This window comes from Nelusetta ayraudi, unplaced genomic scaffold, assembly GCF_046127955.1.
Source record: "Nelusetta ayraudi isolate G7.1 ecotype Tasmania unplaced genomic scaffold, CSIRO-AGI_Nayr_v1 ptg000173l, whole genome shotgun sequence".
Classification (NCBI taxonomy): domain Eukaryota; kingdom Metazoa; phylum Chordata; class Actinopteri; order Tetraodontiformes; family Monacanthidae; genus Nelusetta; species Nelusetta ayraudi.
This window is the reverse complement of record NW_027466222.1, coordinates 214231-231449: the sequence shown is the minus strand read 5'-3', so window position 1 is coordinate 231449 and position 17219 is coordinate 214231. Positions and strand designations below refer to the sequence as shown.

Sequence of the window (17219 nt, the reverse complement as noted above, 5' to 3'; positions counted from 1 at the left end):
GGTTGGCTTCGCAAAAAATAAAGCAGTACGCTGCGCCTTGCAAGACATCAACCCAATCCAAGATCTTCAAGGGGGGAAAAAAAGAAGTGAGTTCTTAATGTTTACACTGACTTAAAATCAACAACTTTGAAGGTAAAATAAAAGAAAGTGTATAGAGCTTGCACGAAATGAGACCATGTGTTTGTGTGGCACAGTGCCAAGAGGAAGTCCGGCAGGGTGGCAGGGGTTGGGTCGAGGCAGCCTCAGGACAAACCAGAGGCTTGGAGCTGCTCCAGGATATAGTATGAGGTCCTGGATGGGGTCCAAGCCAGCTGCTGAGCAGCAGAGTCAAGTCTTCCAGTAACCTGGATCTACGTAGCCAGACCGCACCACTGACAGATTTATCCACGCCAAGTCCGCTCCACTCAATTAGCCTCTATAAGTGCAGTGGATCTACAACTCCAACCCTCCTGTACTAACTGTCGACTGCAGCCAGTTTTCTTTCTTGCATGTGTGAAGTAATTGCTTTACATTCTTCTTTACGGTCCTTCCTGGACCGTCTGCCTTGAAAAGAAATCCATCCACTCTCGCTCCTGCTTTGTTTCAGCCGCAGAAAACTCCACTTCATGCTCATTTGCCAGTAATTGAAAATGATTATGCATTCAACACGGGTTCATTTATTTCCATGACTCCATGAGGCCGTTGCACATCCAATACTCGGCCAATAGCTCATGCCCTAATTAGCTTTCAGAGTGCACCGACTATTATTTTCTAATCCATCTGTATTAAAGCAAACGTAATGGCATGACTGCAGGCACGTTGAGCTGCATTAATAAGACAGCTCGAGCGAGGAGTTGACTGGAAGGAGTCGGCGAGTGCGCTGCGCTGCGGGGGCGAGGCGGACGGCGAGCTGCACACCTGCCCTCCTGATTAAGCCACGGACAATGAGGCCTCTGTAGCGACCTGTCCACCTGTCTGCAGAGTGGAGCCCCTCAGCGCTATCTGTGCACCTCTGAATTCCTGGCTCACTCATGTCCACCCCAGGGTCTACTGGATGTTATTAAGTTCACACACATGCGCACACACACACACACACGCACGCACGCGCACACACACACACACACACACACACACACACACACACACACACACACACACACACACACACACACACACACACACACACACACGGAGAGAGGGACACATGCACATAGACGCACACCCACATAGTGTTGAAAATTTAAAGACAAACAACAATGTCCTGCAGGTATGACCGCCACTGGGGGACACAGTGCATGTTAACTTTGCATTCCAGTGCTTGAAACTCCGCAGCTGCATGCCTGTGTTAAGCACCTGTTCAAGGTTGTTGTCCTGTTATAAGTCTTTCAGTCATAACCATGGAAACAGGCAGCGAGCAGTCAATTGTATTCACAATTCTTTATTATTTTGAAGGATACCGAGTCGGTCTTTGCTGGCTTGTCAGCTTGATGTTGACAAAGCATGTTTTATTATTTTATTGCTGTCCATGTTTACTGAAATAAAATAATAATAATCACCTAATACACATCAGCGTTTTGTAAGCCGTACTCCTGAATTAGCTTTGTGAAGAATTTCGAGTGTTGTGCTTTTAGAAGGTTTAAGAATTTGTGGGTGATTATTTTCATTGTGTAAATGATGTGTGTTCAGCGCTAAAGACTTAACATATTGTATAAGGGCCCCTTCTGAAATATTCTGGAGCACCATCTGACACTAATCAGAATGAGGAGCCGTCTACTTCCTCCTCCTCCTGCAGGTGGGGGTTTGTTCAGGGTGTGAATACGTGAGGACAGCCTCTGAATGGATATTAATGTCCTGAGGCTGGCAACAGCTGATTTCTCAATAAATGAAGAGAATAAGTGGCAATTAAATTCATATTTCAGAATAAAGTTCCTATAACAAACAGTATGAAGATGAAAGATATTCTTAGTAGGAACAGATTAATGAGGGATCCTCTCTCAGCTATAACTAACAAAGTCGTGATTTACCTTATCCTCTGTGTGTTTACAACCCCCACATATGTCTGGTCTGAAACACTATAGCAGGCCTCTTCACAGTAACACACACAGCCATAAAGAATACTGGCGGTTTAGAAGTATTACTGACTGTATTACTGTATTACGACTGTCAGATTGTTGATTTTTAACATTTAAATTGAATTACTCATCATTGCGCAGTTGTGTTACTATTATGAAGCAGCACTCTGTGTAATATCCAACAATATGAATGAAGTAGCCATTAAATTTGCTCCTTTTGCTTTCATCTGCCTCAACAATGTGCAGAAGCACACTTGTCTAGAAGACAAACTGGCCAGAAGGCACAAATTTGAGCGCATGGACATTGGCGGTGTGCACAACAAGTAATAAATGGCAGAGCTCTGGGACAGAGCAGTGAAGGAACACCTTCACTGCTCTGTCCCAGTTTGGACCAGACTAGGCCCAACATTTTCTCTATATATATATATTTCCTGTGAACCATTTTTGGGTTGCGAGCCACCACTTGAGAAACACTGTTATTGAAAAACAACAATAAGGCTGTTTGTACGGTATGAAGCTTGAATAGCACAGTAAATCCTTCCAGACATTTTTATATGTTGTCCCCAATGGTCAATTAAGAAGATCCCTTCCTCCCAAAGCAATAACAATAAAATGGACACATTAAAATGGCAGGGGTTAATATTTGTTAATCTACACTGTCTTGTCAAATGTTAAGGGACACCGGAGGGATAATATAAAATTGTATCCGGCAAGAATATACACAGAAACAGCACAAGAAAACTGATTAGAATGTCCCAAACACCAGTCCCCATTCTTTACTTATGCAGACAGGCTCCTGTGTGTTTATCATAATATTCTCACAGAATTTCATGGTGGTTTCATCCCTGAAAAATGTTGTCGCTTGACTGAAAGGCTTTTACACCCTCACAATGAGGTTCTACATCATGGGTGGCCAAGAAAGCTAGATTCCAAGTTGTAAATACGCATTCCTGTCACAGATAGCCTTTGCACTCGCAACCCTTCCAGAGACATTTAAAGGCTTACATCTGTAGAATGAGGCATAAAGCCGGGTAGCAGCAGTAGAGTGCACAGCAACACACACCTCATGTGTTGCCTGGTGTGAACAAAATTTTAAATCTAAAACATCATCTCCACCATCACAATGAACGATCTTTGATTAAGAGTCTGTGCAAGACTTAATAGAAGCAGTGCCGATACACTGCAGAACACATTTGCTAAAAAAGAAACAGTTGTTTGTTTTCCCAAAAAAGAAAAGTTTCCATCGAATTGACCCGAGGCTCTGTTGTTTTATTGTACCAAACCGTCACAGCTGTGCTTTGTCCCGCCACCAAACACATGCAATGGTTGAGAAAAAAAAATCTCGAAAGAGAAAAAAGGAAAACCTCATGGCTTCCAACTTCAATTCCAAATTCAACCTCAGCAAACAACAGCAGCAACACCTTCATGTGATGGTCCGAAGAAAGTGGTGGTTCATCACTATCTAGTGATAATCCGCTTTTCCCACAATTCTTCCCATATTTTCCAGAGAGAGAGAGAACGACGGCAATGTTCTGGGGTCAGACGGCAGGATGGGGGAAAAGTTGGAGCTTTACAGCCCAAATAAAAGGCCGACAAAAAAGTTCAATGATCACAATCTCATATCATCTCTAAAGCTATTTTTCACACATATGGCAATTTAAGGGAATCATTTTGGCTGTGTTGCTGCAGTTCAAGTGGTTCTCCTGCTGCTCCTTCGAGTGCTGTGCAGGCAACGAGGAGAAAGAAAAACAATGATTTCACTTCTTCTGCCTCAAAGTCAGCATTTGAAAAACAGGCCATCAAAAACATCCACGTCTTTCTTTGATGTGCGATCATGTTACTAATTCCACATCAACAATATGCTCAACAGACACATGCCTGATGGAGGATTAGGAGCATAAGTGAGTGTTGGTGGTTTCCGTGCCATTAAAAATCACGTTAAATTAACTGCATGCATTTATTTGGGACCAAACACAAGAGTTGCGATGCAGATGTTGGGGAGAGGCAGAAATAAACTTTGGCTTGGGGGATTAGGTTTACTGAGGCAGAAAGTTCATTTCGCTGTTTAATATGGGCGTTGTCATGGAGATCAGACCAAATCCTGCGTCCCCACCGGACAAATAAACGGTTTTTGGATACAAAATCCCCAACAAATCTTGAAAGACAGAAACATGGAGGGCCAATCCTCTTATTTTTGAGTCGCTTCAGCATCTTATCTGATAAAAGGCCACACTGACATTTATGAAAAGCCCTCGGCTATATTTAGAAACAGAGACGAGGCGAGGAGCAGAGTGAGACTACCTGCCCTGCTGCCCCGGCGTCATGGCAGAAGTGTCCAGCAGAGAGCACACTCACACGGAGACGCCGCTCCAGCTGGACAATGACTGCAATGTGCAGGCGCGCGTGTGCGTGTGTGTGTTTGCTGTGTACGTGCATGCACTGCTGCGGGGGGGCTGTTTTCAGTTCCACTCTCATTAGTTGCTGCGCTATTAGCTGTGATTAAAAAGCCATCAAGCCTCGCTCCTCTCACAGTTTCCTCTTCCTTGACCGGGTTGTAGGATAACGAGGTACTTTATTTGTCTGCCCAGGCAAAAAAAAAAAAGAAAAAACACACACACATGCGCTTGCATAGGCGTAGCGCAGCCCTCATAGTAACTACTAAAATAGAAATGAGGTGAGAAAAAAGACACACCAACTTTTTTTTAAAACCACAAAGCAAAAAAAGATTCATATATATAAAAAAAAAACAGCCGTGAAGGTCTCCCAGTAAATCTCTCTGCTAGGCCCTGTCTCACACTGTAGGCTCTCCCCTCCTTTCCCGCCTCTGTTGCCAGACACATTAAGGAATGTATCCTTTTATATTTGCTTTGGCAGCAGATCAGTGCCGGCAGGCTGAGCACAGTACGCGTGGCATCACATGGCAATCAGCCTTATCTGACGCTAATAAAACTCAAAGAAAGGATATTATGCTCTGGCTCGACCCGGTGCCACCCCTGTTCAAGATCGAGAGGTCTGTGATGATGGTGCACACTCAGGACTAACTGATAAAAATAGACATTATAGTTTTAGTGTAGAATCGCCTCATTGAAAAGCTTGGCTGAGATCTGCATCCTGCCTGCAGCCGTGTACTTCCATTCTGTACTGTGACATCACCGTGTTCTTCTGCAGATGCAGTTCAGATCAGGACAGTCATCAGTTCACACCCAGTCAGATTTTAAGAGAAAATGGGACAATGCATCAGTTCCAGAAACTGAGCTCTTACATTTGCAGCGTGGACATTGTCCTGAGCAATCAGTCAGAATTATAAATTAAACATATTTATCAGCGCCTTTCCTTTCTTATTTAACACAAAACCCAACAAAAGACTGTAAATCTGTTCCACTTTAAAACTTGGCAATTTCTCTTCACTTTTGGTGTCAGATTTTTTGTGTTTTTTTTTTCCTGACTGGGAACAGATGACATTAGGTTCATATAAAAACAACATCTGCCTCCCAGATAAGTCGACGATCAAAGGCTCAACTGACCATCACCTCCAAACCATACAGCGCACTGTAATTTGGCCGAGAGGTGTTTACTCAGGCAGGCACGTCCACGCCCACACACGGCATGGCACGCAGGCTGGAGCCAGGTCCTTCCACAGTCAGAGCGGGTGGGCTGGACACCACCTCAGTCTCTTTTAGTCCTAATCACAAGGAGGAGAAACCAGAGGCGAAGAAGACTCACTTTCACCACAACCGCTGAATGTACTAGCGCGTGCTGCTGCAGTCACAGCAGAACAATGCCACTAGAATCCAAGCACAACAGTGGTTCCAGTCAGAGGAGCGGGCAAGTGCCAGAAACATGTTCAAAAACAAAATAGCATGAAAGCAATGGAGTAAGAGGGGAAGAAAAGACAGACACGTGAAAAGGAAAACAAGAAAAGGCTGGATTTCCATTTGATATTGTGTGTTTTTCGTGGCACACGGGGTCATTTTCCAAGCTCCAGTTGAGTCCTGAGTTCTGACAACTGGACTTCCAGTTTCAGAGGTCCTAAAAATCAGATTGACTAGAAAATGTGCTAATGGCAAGAAAATCAGTTCAAATTAATGAACAGAGAAAAACAAGCAGTAGTGTGTGTGTGTGTGTGTGTGTGTGTGTGTGTGTGTGTGTGTGTGTGTGTGTGTGTGTGTGTGTGCGCGTGTGTGTGCGCGTGTGTGTGCACGCACATTCATGTCATATGGTGGCAAATAGTAATAGCCCTATTTTCATAAATAATGGTCCCATATGCTCTGGATTTAAGCAAAACTAGACTTTACAAAAGAAAAACAACAACCAAAACTTTTATTGTTTGAAATTTTGAAGGAACACAAGTAGACACTAGTGGCTATGAGGTCGGCCAGAACAACAGTACACAGGACAGAGCCGTGCGATTACATACATTTAGTGATATTTTGTACACAAAATGCAGTTCAACCTAATGTCAGGGAAAAGTCTTTGAAAAGTTCGGTAATAAAAAGAAACAATAAATAATCTGGGCCCATACATCTGTTCCTTGTTAGAACATGTGTTTCCCCTCCCGTTGGAGCTCGGGCCTTTAAATATGGTGGCCATGGCCAAAACATACAAAGGACTGAAGCAGAAGTCGCATCGAGTATTTCTGAATGTGACTACAGCCCACAGATCCGTCGCTCAGCATTTGCAGAAGAAGACAACTCCATAAGAGTAAAACAGCATTGGTGGAAAAAACCTTCAAAAGCTGCTGTTCTGCCCTTGTTGACCTCTTTAAGAGCTTCAACTTTCCCAAAAGAATCTAATCAACAACACCTGCACATGATAAGAGCCGAGGTCAAAGAGCAACACATAAAGTCTCTTCAACGACTGGCACAATGTGTTGATTAATTGAGCCCAACTGTTAATTGTCACAGCAAATTGTCGGCAATAACTCTTGCCTTCTTGATTCCTATAAGTTCTAATCACTTCAAATCTGTTTCAGTCTATGCCTCTAAACACACTCCAGCATTGTCTCTTCCTAATGGGGCAAACAAACACAAAACTGATTACCACTGTTATAGTAAACAAGGGGATTCTGGTAATTATTACCGACGGAGGCGCTGTGATGTAACAGAGAAATACTCGATGTAACACGGTTTGACTTCCAGTTGCTCAAGTTAATGGACTTGATTTAAAAATAACAGAGATGCTAATAAACATTTTAAAAGCTCCCATGTTGACAGCAATGAAGACCAAGAGTTCCCTGAACCCAGTGGAGCAGCTGTCCAGAATTCACTGATCTTCAGAAGTATACATTTAGCCCTGTAGTTACGGACAAACAAAGGACATACATCAAACAAAAATGACCAAATGCCTGTTCAGTTTATACAAATGTCTCATCTTTGAGTTTTCAGTCTGTTCAAGGACCACCATGGATGATTGTTGATTGGCTGTTGAGTATCTAAATGTCTCCATACTTGTTATAGTCTATTGTTGTAAATTAAAAGCATTGGTGGTGTGTGCGTGCGTGAGTGTGTGTGTGTGTGTGTGTGTGTGTGTGTGGAGGGGCGGGGGGTGCAGCTACATTTGAACAACATGGACTATATGTGGAAGACAAGTTACAAAGTGAAGAAAGTCCTGGTGATCCCCAGGCCAAAGCTCACCCTTCAGCACAGTTTGCCTGCGAGCGCTTAGTATTTATGGAAAGCACTTAACCTTGTCATATGTTGCTGTTTACTTTCACCAGCCCTCCTCTGCCTTCCACTGGCAAACTGGGATACTTCTCACTTGACTCATTTCAAATTCTAGCCTGTTGATTTCTAAACAAAACTAAATCAGGCAAGAGAGGAAAATGAAACTGGCTAATCCGACGCGCAGTGAGGCCGTAAACAACATTGGAAAAGAAAATTGGCGTTGCTCACCTCCTTAGATGTTTATAATCTATGAAAAACCCATTTTTCCAGCTTTTGAGTTTGTGGTGTGGCTTATATATTTGGTTTGCAACTGTGTGCACACTTTGACAAACTAAAATGGAATATTTTCAAAGAGCTGACACAACTTTTGTGCTGTCTAACTTTAAGTTTAGCTTTTCCGTGTTGTCAGGTTTTGTGTTGCCTGAGTTGCATGATGTGAACGTGAAAAGAAACAAGATATTTTGTCAAGTGAAAAGTTGAAACAATGGAGAGTATTTGATTTTCAAACAGTGAAAGATAAAAAAAAAAAAACAATTGGATGTTTGTGCGTTTTTGTTTTAGTCTTTTCACTTTTACACATGGGTCAAGTGTATATCTTTGATCTTAGAAAAAAAGCAGGTTATCTTTTCTGTGATGGAGTCACAGGCTGAAGGCATCCTGGGGGTGATATGTTGGTCTTTTTGTCAAGGATTTATCAAAGTGCAGCCTTGGGAAAGTATGGGTGCTGCGCATGTAGCATGACTCAACACGTCAGTGACCAAATCAAGGCGGGAATGCGCTGAAGCATGTTGCAGAAAGGAAAATCAGAGCATCCTGAGGAGGAGCAGCCGCAATCTTCTGCCAGTGACTTCAGGGCTTTCCATCTGTCAGCAATCGCCCCAGTTTACATAGACGGGTCGTGTCCTCTCTCTTCAAAGCTTCTCTCGCCTGTTGCCCTCATCACTAGGCTTCTCTTCCCACAGGAGGACTCGCTGTCATCTGCCCAGTAGCCTCTGCTGACCACCTTCCATCTACACACATTCCCACCAGCAGGCCTTTTCAGCGCTCTCATAAAGGTTGAGGATCTACGGCGTCAGCGCCACTGTAACAGAGTCTTTGTTTGTTTAGAGGACGCCAGGCTCAGAACACTGTTGAACAAACACACATGGTCCTTTTTTTTTTTTTTAACTAGAAGGTCCCACATTTGACTGTTTCAGATCTTTGTCTTCTACCCCAACCTCCACTGGAGCAGACTTTCACACTTCACAATCCCTCAAGCGATCTGGATCTCCAGCACATTTCATCCTCCTGGTTGTATTGTCTTCCTTTTGGAAAGTGACAAAACATCTTGGCAAGCATGCAAGATTTGTCTTCTATATATTTTCATCCTCACTGTGTACTTTCACCTGTCTGTGCTCACAAGCACCTGATTATTAGCCTCAGCCAGTAGCAGCTCCATGGGTGGCAGCAATCTGATTGGCCAAACATATTGGCACACAACATGTGAATGGACAGTCTGCTTGCTGGACAGGGTTTGATTGATACACTGGTGGATTTTAAATAATATGGGACCTTTTCATCTCTTTACTAAAAAAATAACATCTTAAACAGTAATAAATCCTCCTAACAATGACATTTTTTGTGTTTTACATTGAAAAAAAAGGTTGAAATATATTTATTTTGAAGTTAAAAAAAACATATGTCTTTCTTTTAATACTAGACAGCTCTAGGGCTGTTATTTATTTTCTAAAACAAATGAATTACTGTGAGGTTGGACGATTACCTGCAGTCCAAACACCATGTAAATGGCTAAAGTGTTTTTGAAGCAGTAGTTGCTGAAAGGGTTGAATGATCTACAGTTCCTCTGTAGCCAAATGGAAACATGTGACAGGATTCCAAATGCAGAGAAGCCAAAGAGGAGGAAACGGGAGGAAACGCTGATTTGGAAAATTTGCTCCTGTAACTTGAGAGGCTGCGGCTGATAGTCGTTTGGAAGCTGCCCTCACCTTTTCCTCTATGTGGTTATGTTTATGTCCTTGTATCTGTGTGTTTCTGTGAGTGTGTGTGTGTGTGTGTGTGTGTGGTAATGGTAATACATTTAATTTATTTCCACAAATACATTGGATTCACAGTGTGATCAGTGTCAGATGTCGCTATTTCACAATTACGCATTCATACGGTCTGTGGTGAGTTGCCACTTATTTTGTCTCCTCCTGGCGGCTGCCATCGTTGGCCCTTACAGTTACAATGTTTCACTTCTTCTGTAAAATCAGATTTTGTTCCTCATGGTTAAAATACGGCTCTGCTCACACACAGGTGCAGGTACTCACCAACTTGTGACTGTAGCCTAGGAGGCAAGCCCTGGTACGAAGGCGTCCACAGGTCAACCAGCCTTGTGATACCGATTATCCTGTTTGGCTATTGTCATGCTAAGTCAACCCTGGATAAGGCCAGTAAGCCAGGAACAGTTCATCTTGCTTGGCGATACAGGCTCAAACTGTTGGCCTTGAGAGGGAAACACCTCCACCCCGTTACACTTGACTGCAACGGCCAACATCATCGATTTTTGTTTTCCACCCTCTTCTGCTTTTAAAACAAGAATTACAGTTTATTTATTACAGAGGATGCCCATTACCACTTTCCTCAGAGCTCATAAAATACGACGGGTGGAAAGCCTCCAACAACCTTGGAGAGGGAAATTCCAAAACAACAACAGCTCATGGATTGCAAGGTAGGAAGCCAATTCAGAACGTCTTCAAAAGAGATGAAATGCGACTTAAACGTGTCCCCGCTGCACTACCGCAAACACAGCAGACGCTTGGAAAATTAGACCTGAGTAAACAATACAGAAGGCAAGACGTACTGATGAAAACACCCACTGCCTCAGTTTGCATCATTTCTTGATGAGCGTGACTCTGAACTTACTTGGCGGGATTAGAGAATATATATACAGTGAATGACTCCTCTGCTGCTTCAGACTAAACACATGACAGTAATCTTGTCAGTTTTGGAGCTTTAACATCAGCTTTTCCATGTTGTTGTAATTCTGTTCATCCTTTCACTGATCCCCCGCTAATCTTAAAGGTAGTTTCCCCCTTCTTCATATACGCTGCTGCGAAAATAAAGCCTCCTCCTCTCTCTCTCTCTCTCTCACTCACACACACACACACACACACACACACACACACACACACACACACACACACACACACACACACACACACACACTACTAACTTTCCCTAAAGCTCATCCACATGCGGAAACAGTAGTGAGGTCAATGCTGTGGCTCGGGGATCCTGGTCTGTGTGATGTGGAAGGCCGAGCGTCTACGGTTTCAGAAAATAAACATAGCAGGATTGTCCCTGAGTAACAGACACTCGGCGGCAGACGGACTCATAATATTTCCTGCCATCTGATGACAGCTGGAAGAGTTTTCCATCGCGATAACAGCAATGTTTTCACACCCTGTGGACACGTACACTGAGGCGGCTGTGGAGAACCTGCTGAAGGTCCAAGGCCCACAGACGGAAGGAGGCTCACTGGAAGCAGAGTGTGAAGACACGGCTGTCAGTCAGCCGTGGTCCCTCCCCCTCCTCCCACTCCTCCCTCTCTTATAACTTATCTTAAATTCCTTCATGTTCTGTGTTTTATCAAACGATTCGAGTGAATAATTTGAATCTTTTTTGACCCGGTCCTCACAACCAACCCTGTGCTACAACGAAAGTCTGGCAACCACAGACATGAAGTTCATGTAATGTTACACAAACAAAGAACTCACCAACAACTTCTCCATCAAATTTTATTTGTCAACAGCTAATTTGCAACAGTGAGTTATGACAATAGCAGCCTGGCTGGTGAGCATATTTTGTTTGGGCATGGAGTGTATTTTGCATTTTCGTGCTGCATCATCGTGCCAAAGTGCTTGGGGAGAGTGGGAGACCGACAAGAAGTGAGCCTGTAATGTTGGATACAAAAGCTGTCCAGCCGCTAGTTAGTGGTGGGGGTAATCTGAAGCTCACGTTAATATAATATATATATAAACAATACGGCAACAAAACCCCAAAGACTGTTAAGATACCCTCACACAGAGTACAAGGAGACATACACACCACATAAAATTTGTTGCACTTCTCTGGGAATATTGTTATTTATTTAGAACAAGCACATGTTTTTCCCATTTCCTCAGAAAGGATGATTCCTGCAGTTTGCTTCGAAACCTCATTACTTAGCGTCTCATCACCCATGTCGACTGCTGACTGCGAGGAAAACTGAAATGTCAAGGATGTCGGCATCGATTTTTGACCAATGAAAATAGAGGAGTGAAAGTGGAAACTTCCAACCACAGCAAGTTTTTTTCTTGCTCTTTTTTTTCAAAAAGAGGGAGAGATTTAAACAATCTGATGCTCATTTGTTTATCGAGATTCCAGGAACGGAGCGTCGCCACACTTCTGATAAGGGGCAACGTAATCCCCCCCGCCTCCCTTAATAGTGAGCAGAGAAACCCTTGCCGTTCAAATAAAATCTTTTCCAAAATAAATCGTTGCCTATAACGTAATATAACGTTCCCCAGGGGTCGGTGTATCAAACTCAAGGCCGCACAAATAAGGCCAGCACATGCTATTGGAAAAAAAAAAAAAATGCTACAGAACTCCACAGTCCCCGCCCCCCTTAGAGGCCCATCTGGTTTTGAGTGCGTTCCACCAGCCCCTGTCCCAGCAGGTCTGGAGCAGGTTGCTCTCAAACACACCTGAGTGACTCCATTACTTCTTTTCCTGGCGGGACGAAAAAGAACCATTACCGCATTACAATTCGCCTGAGCGAGCAGCACAGACCTGGTTTAAACAAGAATACACACCATTAACGCATTAGCAGACAGGCCATTAATCACACACACACACCACCAGTTTTTGAATTTGAGGAACACAAATATATAACCTTGAAAACAAAAACATAGAACATTCTATGTTCTCCATCATGTGAGGACTCACACTGGCCTGTTTGTTTCCACGGCCGAGGCCTCACCCCGATCTTGACCCCAACCTCAACCTTAACTTTAACCTTAACCTGAACATTAACCTACATATCAACCTACAATTAAGCTGTCTCAAGGTGAAGGAGGGTCTGGGCAAGTCACCAGTTTGTCACAGGGTCAACACACACATACAGACAAACAAGCGTCCACACTGACACCTACAGATCATTTGGAACAAGCAAATTTACCTCCACTCCAACATGCAAACTCCTCCAATAACAGCACTTGAACAGTTATGTTCTTTTTCTCCTATATTAGTTTGCTTGTCTGTCTCCTTGTCTGTTGTGCGTATGTACCAAAACACATGCACACACAACACACATACACAAAAAAGCATTTTAGTCCTTTCAGAACGGTATGTGCATTTGTAATTGTACATAATGCACACGAATGTGTGTGACTGCTTCACTGGATGGAGGAAGTGGAGAGTTCCTTGGCATCACGTGGGTCGGATACAGTTGAACCACTGAGCTGTGGATCTACAGGCTCTGCAACACATGTGTCTTCCAGCTTCGCCAAGAAGATTTGCCTCATCTTTTCACCATATGTCATTATCACACAAGTGTCTTTGACTTTTTGCACATTTGTTTGGACAGAATAAGAAATCTAGGTTTAAACAAATATCTTTTTTATTTCATAAAGCATTTGGCATTGCATTAAAAGAGTAATTTACTGCATCACTTCACTGAACCAAAGAAAACTCACAAACTGTTGGACAAGACTGGAAACTGTGATCCTTTACAGGAACTTTTGTTCTAGTGAAGAGCTGCAAGGAGAAAGCGTGAATTCTCTTTATTCCTGGCACCTTAGTGACCTCAGTCGGAGTGACCTGCATCTGAGTGAACTAAGACGGCCGAGCAAAGACCAAAATAGAAAGCGCTGCCAGAATTATTAATCTTAAGCAACTTTGATGAAGTCACACACAGAGTCCAGTTTGCTTCACTTTAAAAGCTTCTCGACACTGTACACAAGTAATCAATCACATCCACGTCTGCACTGCCTTGAGGACCATGTGGCCTCAGATTATGTAAAGGTATGCACTACTGGGGGAAAAAACAAGTTTGCAAACACAGAGGATCATTGTACATTTGGTCACTCGTCATTGTTCTCTGACCAACGCGTTGCCTCTCTACGACGAGAGGCAACAATTTCTGTTTAGAGAAACCAAATGGCTTTAACAAACACAGCAGTGGAGTATCTCTATTCTGAAGAAGAATTAAGTTATCAGGTCACGGTCAGAGCAGCCGCAGAGGCCTGTACAAGCACTGTAGACTGACATCATGAAAACATTCTCTATGGCTAAACACATTAAAGAGCCTTGAAGGAGCTTGGAGAAAGGGAGAAGAACATCCAAGAGTTTACTCATAATAGTCAACAGTTGAAGGCTTCTGGAAACAGTAGGCGCTGAGTGAGAAAACAAAAAAGACGCACTACCAGTGAGGATTTGGAGACTCTAAATGGCCCTAATGAGGACGCTTAATTGATAGTGTGGTCGTAGCTGGCAGTCAATCTATTCCATTGAGAACATGGAAAAGGACAAGATGACTGCAGACTTTAGCGGTCTCAACATACAAGCAGAGTGGAGAAGCCTGTCAGGGCCGTTAAAGCCCTCCACATCACTCACTCTAAGCCGTCTATCCGCTTGCAGGAAATACCTCCTTACGGCAATCCATCCTGGGATATCCACTGGACTTGTCCACTTAATATAATGTCCAATGTTCGGCAAGCCGCGGTCCCACTTTCGTCATAATTTCCTTCTGTCGAAGGCCCAGAAAAGGCTTACTGGAGGTCTCCCCATTTTAATCATAACTCTCAGCGTGTAGGCCGAGGTCGAAAGATAAATCTAGATTATTGCTGTCTGTGAAGAGACAATAAAGAGTCGCTGCACCCTTACGATAGACGGTCGTGACGATGACAGCGACCGTCATAGTGTCCCAACTTCTACGCACGAGTTGGCTGAGGTTAAAAGAAGCCTTGCATAGATAACTGGGGAAAGAAAAAAAGAGCATTTCAAGCTGGCTGTGTCATAGAGATATTGATGCGGCACCAGCTCAATTTATGACGCATCCTCCGATTACATTTCCAGTGCGGCACTGCAAAAGCGAGCAGTCTGCATTGCATCAAGCTCTGGCAAACATTTTTTTGTATATATTACAGCCACTGAGCTCAGCATTAGTGCCGTCGCACCGCTCATCGCTTCCACTGTTTTCAATATCACTGAACTTTGTCTGAAGTGAGTTGGACGGCTAGAGTGAGAGAGCGGTCGCTGGCCGTGCTGCCTCTCAAACCAGAAGTCCCAAACTTGTTCCTCCACTGCAACCCATAAAAATTCAGCTGTGTTTTCCTATCTGAGAGGAAAACCAGTTTTGGCCAGTTTTTACGCATTTCAAGTCAAAACGGGCCCCTTTCGCATAAACAACGTCCCATCAAGGAAATGACTCAATCGTATGCAACTGATTCATTTATCTCAACACGGACAGAATACAAAGCTAAATTGCAACACTGACACACAAAGAGTTGAATTAGTCAGGAAGCGCAACATTTTGGCCCAACAGGAGGTTTTTTCCTTTCTCACAAGGACTTCCTCGGATGGCTGAGGGAAAATGGACACGTTGCAATGTTTCTCTTCACTGGAGGCAAACAACGTTCCTTGATTGTTTTTGCAGTAAACGTCTTAATAAATGTGAAGTTGCAAAATCGCATAGGTCTCAGCACGATGCAGTGCCACAACTCGAGTGGTGGCAGCTTTCACTGCTCATCTGACACATTATGGAAACTCTTTGCTTGTTTTTCATTCAGGGGATATTGTGGTCATCAAGAACTAATAAGTCATGAGAGTGGCACACTGCTTCAGCTCATGAAGAGGGCTTCAGCTCATGAAGGACTCAGGGACCATGTGTTTGCAAACAGAAGAATGAGCTGCTACAAGAACATAAAAAGCAGATTTGTTGTTGGTCACATGCTGCCGTGTCGGGTGTCCAGCTGGCAGCAGAAGGCCGTCACTCACGGCAACGTTATAACAGTCCTGCATTGTTTCTTTGTGCGGGTCTAATGTTTTCATTGGGAGGGAAAAAGGGCAAACAACACTTTCAATAAAAAGACACAAAAGGGCAAAAGGGGGAGGTTGAACCTGGCTCGCTTTGCTGTACACTTGCAAAAATAGTTCCATCATAAAAGCGTACACAAACTTTTACAGTTTGCAATTTCTGGATGAAATTTGGGAGGACGGCAAGGCTGCTTTTTTTTTTGCCCACAGACGGCAGAGAGCTGAACGCCTGGAAGATATCAAATATTACGTGAAAATATAAATAAACATATTTGGGAGTTCAAATAGTTTGTATACAAGAGGATGAGATGAAGGGGGAACAAAGCAGAGGAGTGGAGGCACCGGAGCAAAGAATGAAAACATTTCATTTTCAACAAAAACAAAAGCCGCCTTCAAGGCTTCTTCCAGTGGACTTGGAAAGTTAGAGGCTGGCATGGTGGACACAAAACAAAAAATTAAAAAACGCCCAATGAAGGATGGGAGGTGGATGACAGTTTGGTGCTGCGGTGGAGAGAGAGCTGCTGGGTGCTGCAGATGGAGGCCGCAGAGGCTCCAGCCTGGAACACTGGGATCCTGAGTACACGGCACCCTCCCACTATGTAACCATCACACACACACACACACACACACACACACACACACACACACACACACACACACACACACACACACACACACACACACACACACACACACACAGAGCCCAGCCCACTCCAACAAAGCGGCCCTGTCCTTGGCCAGCTTTCTTTCCCACCTCTCTCTCCCCGAGTCAGTGGTGTCAAGTGCTGAGCGACTAAAAAAACTGAAAAACACGGCTGTTTTGGGCAAAGGGACAGGGACAGACATGCCAGTGGTTGTGAGGCAACTGGCGAGATCCGAAAAACACCACAAGGCCAATCTCAAAAATCCTTCCGTCGGCTCCTGTACGGGAGTCGATGCAAACGCGGCTATTTCGACTCCTCCTGCTGTTTACTGTATGCTATAAATGCCTGTGGTGAGAAACGGAACTATTCTTATGGTTTTGGCTTCATACGGTTGTTATTCCTGTCTGGTATACTGCCCATAGCCTGAGCCGGGGAGGTATTCCTGTTAGGGTGTTGGAAACACGCAGCCAAGCTCCCGACTTGTGGACGCACTAAATCAAGTGTGCACCGGCCTGAGGATCAAAGCGTTGGGGCCACTGCTGAATCTCAGTCTGATGCCATTTAGGCCTCTCCAACATCTAGGCTGGCCAAGGTAGCACACGGTCAATCAAAAATACACACACGTAGATTATGGAGATTTAGTAATGAGTATCTGTACAAGGTTCTGTGTCTTGTGGCAGCCGTAGTCCTTGAAACCAAAGGGCTGCAGCAGCCCAGTTTCCACTGCAAAGAGAATTTTTAATAAAGCTAAATAAACGGTGAGTACAGGGGGCTTTTTGTATTGTTGCCTCTCCCCATTAATG

At 43.9% G+C, this 17219-nt stretch overlaps 1 long non-coding RNA gene across 1 annotated transcript in view; it reads right to left on the bottom strand.

Moving 5' to 3' along the window:
* Nucleotides 1–5581: 5581 nt before the first annotated feature.
* The window catches only part of LOC142880861 (uncharacterized), a 71766-nt gene continuing 60128 nt past the window's right edge, over nt 5582–17219 (bottom strand). Inside the window, exon 4 of the long non-coding RNA XR_012925479.1 lies at nt 5582–5733. This is a non-coding gene — a long non-coding RNA (uncharacterized LOC142880861). The remainder of the gene's footprint in view (nt 5734–17219) is intronic.